The sequence below is a fragment of the Euphorbia lathyris genome, chromosome 8 (assembly GCF_963576675.1).
Source record: "Euphorbia lathyris chromosome 8, ddEupLath1.1, whole genome shotgun sequence".
NCBI lineage: Eukaryota > Viridiplantae > Streptophyta > Magnoliopsida > Malpighiales > Euphorbiaceae > Euphorbia > Euphorbia lathyris.
In genome coordinates, this window is record NC_088917.1 from 50,791,542 (window position 1) to 50,805,557 (window position 14,016).

A 14,016-nucleotide genomic window follows, 5' to 3' on the forward strand; every position below is an offset into this window, starting at 1 on the left:
GGTGCATCTTTTTGTTTTAATGTATCTTCTTTGGGTATCGGTAAATCAGTTCCAGGTAAGGTCGAATTTCCGGGCATTTCCGGGCCTAAATAGTTTTTCCCTGAACGAAGAGTGATAGCCTTAACATGCTCTTTCAGATTTTCTTCCGTATGGCTTGGAAGACTTCCCTCTTTGCGGGATGAAATTGATTTAGCGAGTTGTCCAATTTGAATCTCCAAATTATGGATGCTAGATGATTGGTTTTTAATAAGCTGATCGAATTTATTCTCGATCCGTTTAAAACCATCGTCGTCATTACTTATTTTTCCACTCATAGCATCAATAAATTTGTCGATTTTAGAAGATAAAGTGCTAATCGTATCTCTTGATTGATTTTGATAATTAGTAGTACGATTTTGATTAGCATTAGCATTATTATTATCCCTCTAGTTAAAGTTAGGATGATTTCTCCACCCAGGATTATATGTATTGGAGTAAGGGTTATTATTTTGGTTTTGCCCTTGGACAAAATTTACCTGTTCAATTTCACTCATACCTTCGTAATCCACATCCGTTTGGATTGGCTTACCATTAGGATCACACGGTGCCATAAACCTATCAATTTTGTGCGATAAGGCAGAAAATTGGGCTTGCAACATCGCTACTGGATCAAGATTCACTATACCTTTAACTGATGATGTTGTTGAGGATGATGGTTTCGCTAATGGTACGTGTCCACGTTCTGCGGGCCACATACTGCTGTTGATTGCCATTTCCTCCAAAAGTTCTCTTGCTTGGGCAGATGTTTTCTTCATGAATAACCCTCCAGACATAGCGTCCAATGAACCTCTAGTTGTAGGATTTAGTCCATTATAAAATGTTTGCATTAAAAGTTCAGCGGGCAATTGGTGGTGTGGGCATAAACGTTGAAGTTCTTTAAAACGTTCCCAAGCCTCATAAAGAGTTTCATTATCATTTTGAGAAAAAGATGTTAACTCTTTAATGACTCTTGCGGTTTTTGCTAAAGGAAATTTTTTTGATAAAAATGCTTGGGCTAATTGCTCCCAAGTCTCAATTGATGCGGCTGGCATAGAAGTTAACCATTCTTTGGCTCGATCCTTCAAAGTAAAAGGAAAAAGGCGAAGTTTGATTGCTTCTGCAGTTACATCAATAATTTTAAAAGTGTCACAAATTTCTAAGAAATTTGTCAAATGGGTATTAGGATTTTCGTTAGGTAACCCGTAAAACGTTACATTATTTTGCAACATATTAAGCAACGCAGGCTTAATTTCAAAATGATGTGCATTAATTTGGGGTCTAACTATACTGTTTGTTACACCGGCCACTCCTGGCCTAGCGTAATCCATAAGTGTGGCCATAACTTATGGCTCGGTAATTTTAGTTTTTTATTGGGGTTTTGTTTTTCTTTTTCTTTTCTTTCTTGTTCTTTTTAAGGGTTCTTTCAATTTCTGGGTCAATAGGATCTGGTGACGTGCCTGAACTTCGAGAACTGCGCATGAACTTGAAATTTCGCACGAACCGAAACTACCTACAAAACAGAATTTGAAAAATAAATATGTTAGTAATTGAAAATAAATAAAATATAAAAGTTTGAATAAGTATGAATAAACCCAGATTCGTAATAAAACACGAAAAATTTAAAATTTTGGCGTTCCCCGGCAACGGCGCCAAAAACTTGTTGAGCGATTTTCGCAAGTGCACGATATACGCTTGTAGTAATAAAAGATATCGATCCCACAGTGAACGTTTTTTAAACAAAACTTATTTATAATCGGTTAAATTTACTTTTAGGTTTATAATATGGAAAAATCGTTTAATCGGTTTTGGTTTTGAAATTACTAGAATGAGAATTAGATTAGATTATGAAAACGTTAGAGAATATTCTGATTTAAGAATGAATTTGCAAGATAGGAACGTTTAGTACTTTTTAGAAAAGTAAACAGATGTATTTGTTTGCATTAAGCAAAGAAAACAACTTTAAACTTTGTACGAATTATAAAGATGAAATAAATGACGGAACCTCTAATTAATTGGCTTTGAACATGACAAAACCATTTCGGGATAGTTGCCCTTAATCAAATTAAAACTCTTTCGAGATAATAATTTGCCTAAGTGTTCAACAAAGTTTCCTTGTAAAGATTTTGGATTAAATACGTTTTAATGAAAACACCAGCAGTCACTTTAGTGGATTGGTTACCATAAGTGCTGCATAAAAATCTATCGAATAGAACGGACTTTATTAGATGAAATATAAATTGATACAAGTTTACAGAGAACATGGAGCATGGAAACATTCGACGACTTGCAAGTGAACGGGTTGTCAATCCTTTCCTTGGGTTTCGTTAGAGTTTGTCAGGCTCAGGGGCGGATCCTCTACTCAATCTTCTCGCTGAATCTTCGTAATAGAGACTGGGTCGGTCTATTACCAAAATGAAAACTAAATTGGAACAATGTCTACATGCTACTAAACTTGTTATTATTGAATAAACAATGTGTGTACAACATATTGCTTTTTACAGAATCGAAATCTAACTTCTGAATCACTCGACTCGGAATTTCTGCATAAATTCTATACTAATCTCTTTTTTCTACATATATTCAACTCTCCATCAACTCTTTATTTATAGATGTTGAAGAGTCTTAATTGAAGTGTCGTGTCCGTTGTGAAGGATCGTGTCCGTTGCGAAAGGACATCTTTATCCACCTGAACGATCGCGTTTCGTCGAAAACGAAAGTGTGTAACTAGGCTTCTAAAATCTCCTGCTCGTACCGAGAATATTAAATTCTCTACCGAGAATGGGGGAGCATCAACTGGTCTTCAAACGAAGGAAGGAAAAGCTGGGGAACGCGTGTCGCGATCGTGAATGTGGGGGCCGCGGTCGCGGCACGGAACGTTTTTCGGTTTTTCAGCTTTCGTTCGCGTCCTCGATTTGGCGTTATTAATTTCTGTCGTCTTCGACTCCTTTTGTAGGGTTTTTCTTATGTTTTTGAGCTCTTTCGTTCCTATTTGGATTTTACCAAATATTTATGTACCTTACAAGAAAGAAAAATATTCGAGAGTAAAAGCTTTCTAAACAGTTATAAATAGCATAAATTAGTAGCAATATTGATGTAGTTATTGATGATATTTTAGGTATATTTTGGGCTTAACAGTGCACGTCTCCTCTTGGTTGTTGCAAAACAGGCTGCATAACAGCCTTTTTGACTTAATCTTTTCAAATCTGCATAAAACACTTATCAGTCCTTCATTTAAGTAATATTATGCCTAAAACACCCCTAAATTATCACAAATAGTATGTTTAATTGTAGTCATATTCATGCCTAACAGGGACCCTATGAGTCCTTTATTATTTGTTATTGCAATGGAAAGGTTGACCCATCTTATCCAAGAAGCTGTTGAAAATGGGAATTTCCATCCAGTTTCCATCAATAAATTCTGTCCCCGGATTACTCATTTGTTCTTTACAGATGATGTTATGATTTTTGTGGAAGACAACGAGGAGCAAATCGGTGTGATTATGGATATCCTTAACTGTTTCTGCTCTGCTTCTGGTCAAAAACTGAATATCCAAAAATCCCGGATGTTGTGTTCTAAAAACATGAGTCAAAGAGTCTGTAAAAAGCTGAGTGAGATTTCTGGGATCCATCTGACTAATTCTTTGGGTAAATAGCTGGGGATTCCCCTCCATAGTGATAGAGTTTCTAAAGCTTCCTTTAAGGAGACTTTCGATAAAACTAATAGTAAATGTGCTAATTGGAAAGCTAAAACCCTTTCTCTTGTGGGCCGTCTTACCTTGATTCAGTCTGTCAATTGTGCGATTCCTAATCATATTATGCAAGCTTGTCGGCTGCCTGAGCCTATTCTTAAGGATCTGGATAAAATCAACCGTCGTTTCCTATGGGGGGATTCTGAGGAGGGGAAAAAAATTCACCTGGTTCCCTGGGAAGAGGTTTGTCAGCCTAAGAATATGGGAGGACTGGGGATCAGATGAGCATGTGATAATAATAAAGTGCTTTTAATGAAACTTCTGTGGAGAATGTGGCAACTTCCGTCTTCCCTGTGGGTTAGGTTACTGTGCGGGAAATATAGACATGATAGGATTTTTGGGGGTCCTAAGGGGAGAGTTCTTAATTGTTCTTTTCTTTGGAATGGCTTTTATGTTGTGTTCTCTGAGTTTTGCTCTGGGATTGGTTGGGATGTGGGTAATGGGAAATCTATTAGCTTTTGCAATGAAACCTGGATCGGTAAAAAGCCCTTATTAGAAGGCTGTAACTCCATGCCGCCTTTAGACATTCAGAATTGGAGGATCGCTGATGTGGTGGATTTTGAGGGTGATTGGATATGGTCGAGGTTCGACTCTTACCTTAGTCTGGATATGCTCTTGAGAATTATAGGAGTGAAAATTAGTAGTAATGAGGAGGATAGGGATAATCACTGTTGGGCTTTGACAAACAACGGGGCTTATTCTTGTAAATCTGCTTTTGAGGCTTTCAATCATAATTTGGAGTCCCCGCACCCTGAAGTTTGGAAAAGTATTTGGGCTTTGAAAGTTCCTTACTGTATTAGGAGTTTCCTGTGGCTCGGTGTTAAAAATAGGATGCTTACCAATTCTGATAGGAAAAGACGTCATTTGGTGGAGTCGGGTGAGTGTAGCAGATGCAAAAGGCATGAAGAAACCATTTGCCATGCTCTTAGAGATTGTATTGGGAGTAAAGAGGTGTGGAGGAAAGTTCTCCCTAACCAGTTGTAGACACCGAGTCGGAGGACCTGTGACGAAAACCTGAAAACAAGACGGTTGAAGCGATTGATTCCGAAAGTTTCGAAAAAAATAAAATAAATATATTTTAAAGCTATTTTTAAATACTTTGTACATATATTTATTTAATGTCTTCGTATGTCTTTTCTTTCATCAATTTGGTTTTATAAACTATATTTTATATATTTTCTATTTAATTCATCTAAACCATATTGGGTATTATTTTAGAAGATTATTCATTTGGGCATTTTGGGTAATTAATTAGAAGGTGTTTTGAGGATGATTAGGAGTCATTTTGATATTAATGTATATTTGGGAGGGTTATTTCTTATATACTTATTATGATAGTTATTTTAGGGGGTATAATGTTTATTTTCAATTAATTTAACTTAATAAAATATATGTGTATATATAGATTTTTCTCCTCATTTCATTTAAGCTAAATATTAATTTCTTATTTATAACTTATTTCCTTTTTTGGCTTTTGATTGGAATGGCAAGTTATTATACTTATTAAATACTTTCATCACTATTTTCATTCATCAAAGTTCATTATTTTCTCTCTATTGTTTTAATTACTTATTTTGTCACATATGTATATGTATATATATATCTTTCTCCTTTTCTTCTCAAAATTCTTATATGTATATATATATTATTTGGGGAAAATGTTTTGATTGATTGAGTTTGAGATTCAATTTATTATTTATTGTAATTATGACAAGTGGAGAATCCATTAAGGAAAAGGGGAAAATAAATCACAAAAGAGTTTTCAATTTAATTATTTAAACTAATGAATTTTTAGAGGTTCCTAATGTAAATAAATAGAGTTTTCTTGACATTTCAAATCGTTTCTCAAAACAACACGTTTTAAAACCTTAGTCCGTTCCAACGACGGATTAAGCGAACATTGTAATTAAAATCGTTTTCTTCGTGAATAATAGAGTTTTGAATCATTTTCTTAAAGGATTTGTACAAAAATAAAATTGACTTGTATGTTTAACCACGTTTTCTTATTAAAGGTTTTTTATCTCAACGTTTTCAAACACTCGAGTCGTTCCAACGGCGATTCGGGTGAACTTCATCAAACGGGGTTTTAAAACGCACCTAAATCGTTCCAATGGCGATTAAGGTGCGAACCATGTAAATAAACTCGTTTTGGGGAAATAAGTTAGTGTAGAATTAACTCGCAACACGACATATAAATCACATTATAAATAAACCATTTCTTCCTTCCTCCCCTCTCTTTGTATGTATATCAAATCGATGTAAATGGGTGATTCTTTACTAAAGTGGCTTTTCAATAATATATGCTCAAAACGGTTTCCAAAAAGAGAAAGAAAAGGTTTCAAATGAATTTTAAACTTAAAGAAGTATACGATTAGTCCGTTATCGCCTAACATGCTGAGTAGGAGGCCGGTGGTTCATAACCGGGCGATGTCGGGATGCCTAGTAGCCTTTCTCCGGAAAGGAGCTAGCCTTCTCGGCTCGTACCTAAGTTTTCCGAACCCACACCGGTCTCCCGCAAGGGATCGGTGTTCATTTTCCCATTCGTGGGTGGCGACTCTTCCATATCTCTGAGCTCCGGTCCTGCCGAGTAGCTTGATTCCACGATTGGTTGCTTTCGGCGCCAATCACCGCTTACGTCGCCATGAGGTGTCCACCCCCCGGTCCGCCCGGGAGATTAGGCCGCGGCACCTCGTCTAACAAGTGGCGACTCTGCTGGGGAAGCGAGAAATTTGATTCCGGAAGGCGTGTATTAAGCCCTTAACGGGGACGGATCGTTTTACTTCTTTTCGTATGCATTCATGTGCATTATTGCAAACCCTTTGGGTAATTTCCGCGAAACCTCTAGCGAGAGTCCATTCGTCGCTCGAAAGAGGCTAGTGTAAGTTCCCCCTTACAGTAAGGCGCCAAAGGGTCTCCATCCATTCGTTAGGGGCGAATTTGTGCGGTCCTGTGAGGTCCCGCGGTCAGCCATGTCAGCATATAGTAGCCTTAGAAGTTTTCATAGGATCACCCGTTACTATTTTTGATGTGATAAATGAATTAGTTCGTGTTTTCAAACCGCCATGATACGTGTCTAATCCTAAAGTATGTAAAGGAAATGAGACGATGCGTTAATATATACTCATGAATCGACATACTAATTACCCTAAAACATCGAAACGATTTGAACTAAAGACGACTTAGTTATCTCGTATGAATGAACATGTGCGGCCCGCCTTGTCCCTTTCTGTGTCCCGACGAAGGCACATGTTCAGGAAATGCGTTATGACGTAAGCACGTATTAGTATGAATCAGTTCGGTGTTAAGGATAGTTACATTTCGATACAAAAGACTATATTAACAGTAGCCGTTATTCACATTCTTTAAATAAATTGGGATGAAACGAGATCATAACGAAACGAAAACGAAGAACATTTCTGTTTCGAACGACCTTGTTGTAACGTGAAAAGTTTCGCACAAGTAGCCCGTCCCTTCCGAATAAAAGATGAGCTTTTACGTTATGCCTCGTGTCGTTCTTAAGAGAAATGGATGTGTCCGTACAGATGACTAAGAAAATAAAGAAAAGAAAAATGAACTAAACGACCAAAATCATTCTGAATCTACGATATATGTTAATCCCGCGAGTAGTTAAAGAAAATAAACCAATGCCGTTGAATACGTGCCTCGAACGAGTGTATACCCCGTTTAAAATCTCGAAGCCGAATTAAGCCAAACCATATAATTGCGCCATATGGACGAGACTGCGGGTTTTGACTAACGACTCGATCATTTCGACCGTTACCAAAACTGCAAGAAATATGGCCCGATATACGTGTTTGCTTAATTCGTGCCTAAAGGAAAGAGAACGGTAATATCCTCGCCTCGAATAAACATGCGATTCAACGAAACGTTGATTTTCTATAACCACACTGAGATGATATATCCCGTGGATTGGGAGGAACAAAGAGTTGTAATTAGCCGAAAGATTATCGTGCGCTCAAAATAAGACTCGCCGTCTTTTCACGTAGCAAACTGAGCAAACGAATCCTCGACGCTAAGAACAAACACGTTACGCGATGAGTCCGTTCCCTAAAATAAAATCCAAAAGTGATTCCATCACTAAATAAACACGTGGTTACGTCTCTCGATAGATCCAAAAGATCCCGTTGTAATCCAAAAATCGAGACACGAACCCGCGCGAACAAAAGGGAACGAGTCATTGACAATAACGAACGATTGGACTAGAAGAATAACTCGTACCACGTCTAAAAACTGAGATACGCTCAAAGGGAGTCAAAACCCGAATTAATGCGTCTCGCGAAAGGACAAAAGACGAGTTATTCCAAAAGGACAATCCGCTTGGTCGATATCTTAGTCACTGAACGTTGATACGTCAAAACGAACTGTATTGTCTGATGAATGATTTATTTTTCCGCAATAATCGACGGCATCACGCGTCCCTTGGACCGCAATGTGAGCCCCAAACCAAAATCCTAGGAAAGAGACTTGGACCATCGAGTGTGTGGAGGAATAAGTGTGGAAGAGAGATGTTGTGATACGTGTAAATAGAACTAACGTTTGTTCTTCTCATCTTATAATCGTAAATAAATAAACGCACACACCACGAATCATGCATATAAAATCATGCATACATACTAATAGATACCGTTCGCGCAGACGTCATCATTAAGCGGTTGTGGTTTCGCGAGAGTAATCGGCTTGTCAGACAGTTTGATCAGCTACGAGTAGACAGTTCCGAATCAGTAGTTGTGGCTTCTGAATCATCTTCATCCGGGTATACTCAGTCTTCCGTCGATATGTCTGCGACCGACGAGAAAGTGGCTGAATTGGAAAATTCTGTGAACAATATCAATGATCAGTTGGCCGCAATCTTGGCCCAGCTAGCTGAGTTAGCACTGAAGGACAACAAGAGTGGTAGTAAGCATGCTGAGAATGAGGTGAACGATGGCCCTCGCTTTGGGAATGAGGAGGATTATCAGGATTATATCCGAAAACAGTTAGAGAAAGAGAAAGCTAAGGAAGAGGAGTGGAAGCAACACATCACACAGGAAGTGCAGGACTTGCGTGGAGGAAGTTCCGGAAGTCAGGACTTCTATAACTTGAAGAATTGTTTGTCGGCAACAGCTTTGCCTCTGAAATTTCGTCTCCCTGACATGAAAAAGTTCGATGGAAATGGAGATCCCACCGCTCACATGAATCAGTATGTTACGGTGATGAAGCACACGATCCTGACTGAGGATCAGGTCTTAGGGTTGTTTAACACCTACCTAGAGGGGGCTGCCCTCACATGGTTTCATGCATTGCCGATGGTAACAAAGAGGGATTGGAAGGAATTAGCGAAGTCATTCATCGCTCAGTATAGCTTTAACACCATGCTGGAGGTCACTTTGAAAGAGTTAGAGAGCACTAAGCAACAGGCTGGGGAATCCTTTTCCGATTTTGTGAAAAGATGGAGGGCTAAGGCCGCAGTGATGAAACAAAAGCCGCTCGAGCAGGATCAGATCCGAATGGTGGTTGGCAACACTTTGCCATATATCAAGAATGAGTTGCGGTATATGCCATTTACTGATTTCAATCAGATGTATAGTTGTGCCTTGACTGTTGAAGGGGATGGAGAGCCGAAGAAAGCTCATACCAAGTGGACGAAGTCGGGATATAGTGCCGGAGGGCCTAGTGCGAGTACGGAATCCGCAGCAGTGAAAGTGGTTGATCTTAATGCTATTGAAAAGAGGCGGTTCGCCAAGTTCGATCAGACCTACGCGAAAGTTTTCGAGCGTCTGCAGAAAAAGGGATTATTGAAGGCCCTTACCCCGTATAACAAAGCTCCACCTACTTTGCAGATACAGGCTAGAGGGTATTATGAGTTCCATAGCAGTTATGGGCATACAATTGAGAATTGTGAGAGGCTGAAACACGAAATCCAGGATTTAATCGAGGAGAAAAAGATAGCTGATCCTTCGTCAGCGAACCCTTCCACTAGGCGTAATCCATTGCCTAATCATAGGGTAAGCATGATCGAATTGGTCTTACAGAACGTGTAGTGATGGAATCCTTCGAAGAGAACGTAGAGGAGTTGCTGGATTCCGACGAAAGGAACAATGTAGGAAATGGTCTATATGTGTCCTTCCTTGGCGAGGAACAAGAGGATGAACCGATGGGAGAGGGATTGGATGGTGGAGCACCGTATGATGAAGATAGTGCCGAAGAGACCGGAGAAGGGTCGTCTCGAACTATTGTGCCTAATTTGGGTCTGTTTAGTGGAGGGGGAAATCCCGAGGTGCACTTGCGTGAATATATGCGCGATATGTTTGTTGAATCCTTCCGGGTGGATGAGATTGCTCAGTGGTTCCACCATTCGCTGATAGGCGAGCCTTTGGGGTGGTTTTACTCATTACCCGACCCTTGCAAGCATGATTGGGATCGGTTGTCGGATTTGTTTCTAGAAAAGTACCAAAGAGCTGAAGATAGAACTGCGGAGCGCTTTGCGATGCAGATCGGACCTATCAAGCGTCCGCTACCGAGGGTTAGCAAATATAATGGCAACAAGGACCCTATGGAGCACCTTCACTTCTACTTATCAGCCATGGCGCCCTTGGGTTTTAAAGAAGAAGAGATCACTAGCTTGTTTTGTAATTCGTTGATGGGTGAACCATTGATGTGGTATATGTCACTTCCGATGTATGTTAAGACCGATTGGGCGGCAATGACGAAGAGATTTATCAAAGAGTATACGGTATGGATGTTGGCGGATCAAACCCCGGACTCCCCCTCTTATGAAACGCCCAAGGCAGTGTTGGCAATGCCTAGGTATGGTGGATACCAGGATCCTGTTGAGCATGCGAGGTTATTCCGCAACCATATGTACGACGCCGGATTCCCGCAATGTGAATTACATGAACATTTCCCGAAAACTTTAATGGGAGAAGCCTTGTTGTGGCACCAAGGCTTATCAGAGGAGGAAATGGGTCATTGGATACCTCTTAGGAATGCTTTTGTGGCGAGATATGAGATGTATGTTCCATGGACGGGATCCCTGGAAGATCTGGATAGGATCAGGCAATTCCCCGAGGAACCATTCGTGGATTATGCTAGGAGGTGGAGGCACCGGTATGAACAGTGTAACGAAACAATGAGCAATAAGGTGCAGCTTATGTGCATACAACGAGGTGCTATTCCGTTGGCCGCAAGAAGGATGAGCAGAGTGTCCCTCCGTGACTATGATGAGTTGATAGGTTGGGCTTTGTATGGATCGGCGGATCCCTTTTACTTGAATCTGAATGTTCCTCACGTCATGGATTTAATGGCCGTGGACATTTGGGAGAGTTCTTCGGACGAGGAAGATGCCAATCAGAGGATTCCTATTAACATTTGGGACGAATCGGATGATGAGCCGGAAATCGCGGTAATGACGAGATCAGGTCCTGTGGCCGAGGGAAAGGCACCTATGATAGAAACTGAGATTAGAGAAGGGTCGGCTCCTAAGCCCGATGACCAAGTTCTTGAGCAGTTGAAGAAGACACAAGCTAAGTCCACAGTGTGGGAAGTTTTATGCCATTCCAAGTACCACCGTGAAAACCTGATGAAAGAGCTGCAGAATTTGGTTATTTCTACCGATACCGAACCGGCAGCACTAGTAAGGGCAATTATGGCCCGAAAGAAGACTGAGATCACATTTACTGACGAGGATCTCCCAGAAGAGGGGAAGGCTCACAATAAGCCTTTGTATATCTGAGCGGAAATTAACGGAAAGAAGACTAGTTGCGTGATGATCGATGATGGATCGGCCATTAACGTTTGTCCTTTGAAACTCTTGTCGAAGTTGGGAGTGGAGAGAGGAGACCTGACAGCCTCTGAAACTGTGATTAGAGCGTATGATGACAGCCATAGGCACATTGAGGGAGTCTTCAAGGCCAAGTTGAAAGTAGGGCCGCATGAAGAAGAAACTGAGTTCACCGTGCTGGATATACCGGTAACCTTTGCTGTTCTGTTGGGACGCCCTTGGTTCCATAAGTTGGGAGGTGTGCCCTCCACGCTCCACCGAATGATTAAATTCCCCTTCGGGGAGGAGATAGTGACAATCAGAGCTGAGAAATTGAGCTCGGTGGCGGCATTGGGAATTGAGCCTCAACTTTTCTCCGGATTCCAAGTCTCCGGGATTTATGAGTCCAGCATGACCACTGATGTGGTGAAGATGATGAAGGGAGGTTTCATCCCAGGAATGGGCTTAGGAGCACACCATCAGGGGTTGCCAGAATTTCCGGACTTTAAGAGTCAGAAAACCCGGAGGGGTTTGGGATATGAGCAGGGAGGTCCGTCCAACGTGAGTGGTGAAGGAAAACTGGGCCTAAGGAAGTACTTCGTGAACGAGCACAGAAGGAAAGATTCTGTCGGGGTTCGAAATCTTCAATGATGTTGCCGACTGGGGCAAAGGAAAGGCGAGCTGCTTTGTCGAGGAGATTATGATGCTGGATTTAAATGCCGAGGAGCAAGTCATCACCATTGAAGCAACTGCAGGAGCGGGAGATGAGCCTAGTACCTCCAAAATTCATGAGAAATCCGAAGACCCTGATGATGAAAATTGTATTACTGCTTTGTTTGAATCAGATGATGTAATCACCCATGCTATCAATGAAATGAATTCTGATTTTGCTTACTTGCTTGATGTTGATCATGATCATTCCATGCATTCTCATTCATATAACATGCCTACATTTGAAATCAATGCAATAGAAATGTCAACTTTCAATCTTGGTACGGATGAAAATCCTAAACTTATACAAATTGCTCAAGAATTAACTATTGAAGAGAGAAAAGAATTTGAGAGAATAATTAAAAAATACGAAATTGTATTCGCTTGGACATACGAAGACATGCCTGGAATTGATCAATCTATCGTAACTCACCGCATTCCAACTTATCCCGAAGCAAAGCCCGTAAAGCAGAAGCTCCGACGTATGAGACCCGAATGGGCAGATAAGATCAGGGAGGAGGTGAAGAAGCAGTTAGAAGCAGGATTCATCGAAGTGATCGACTATCCCCCTTGGGTCGCAAATGTGGTACCAATCGCAAAAAAGGACGGCAAAGTAAGAATGTGCGTTGATTACAGAGATCTTAACAGGGCATGCCCCAAGGATGAATTCGTGTTGCCTCATATTGACGTGTTAATCGACAGTGCAGCATCGAGCGTCTTGCACACGAATGTGGACGGTTTCATGGGCTACATGCAAGTACAGATGGCCGAGAAACACAAAGCAAAAACCTCGTTCACAACCGAGTGGGGGACATACTGTTACAGAGTAATGCCGTTCGGTTTGAAAAATGCCGGGGCAACTTACCAGCGAATGGCCACAGCACTGTTCCATGATATGATACACAAGGAGGTAGAAGTCTACGTGGACGATATGATGGTCAAATCAGAGACAAGAGAAGGGCATTTTACCGCGCTCGAGAAGTTTTTGGCCCGAATTGCAGAATTCAAGCTAAGGTTAAACCCGAAGAAGTGCTTTTTCGGCGTTTCGTCGGGGAAAATCTTAGGCTATGTAATCGGAAATAAGGGAATCGAGGTGGATCCTGATAAAGTGAAGGCAATACAGGAGATGCCGGCGCCGAGAAATGAGAAGGAAGTAAGAGGGTTTCTGGGGCAGGTTCAGTATATCAGTCGGTTTATAGCGAGACTCACCGCAATCTGCGAGCCAATCTTTAAGTTGCTAAGGAAAGACCAACCCGCTACTTGGAATGATAAGTGTCAGCAAGCTCTGGAGAGCGTCCGGAACTATTTATCTAATCCGCCAGTGCTGAGACCGCCTAAACTGGGAAAGCCGCTTCTCCTCTATGTAGCAATTGAGGAGCGATCTATTGGGGCAATGTTGGCTCAAGAGGGAGACACCGGTGTGGAGCACGCGGTGTATTATTTGAGTAAGAAATTCCTGGAGTACGAGCTCAAGTACAACATGATCGAAAAGACATGTGTGGCAGTAGTATGGTTGACAAAGAAACTGCGGCACTATTTCCAATCGTATAAAGTGATCATTATTTCTCGGATGGACCCCGTGAAGTACCTATATCGAACTCCCTCCTTGACGGGGAAGTTAGCCAGATGGTTGTTGCTTTTGTCCGAGTTTGACATTGAATATGTGACGAAGAAGGTTATCAAAGGGAGGGCCGTGGCAGAATTTCTGGCCAACCAACCCCTGAATGCAGAGGAAGAAGAGATAAGCTATGATTTCCCCGATGAGCACTTGAACGCAAT

The 14,016-nt window shown here is 41.1% G+C and overlaps 1 non-coding gene across 1 annotated transcript; it reads left to right on the plus strand.

Annotated features, from left to right (window-relative positions):
* The first annotated feature begins 882 nt into the window (after positions 1-882).
* LOC136205012 (small nucleolar RNA R71) lies at positions 883-989 on the plus strand. The gene has a single exon (XR_010675820.1). It is a non-coding gene; the product is annotated as a small nucleolar RNA R71 (small nucleolar RNA).
* Positions 990-14,016: the final 13,027 nt, after the last annotated feature.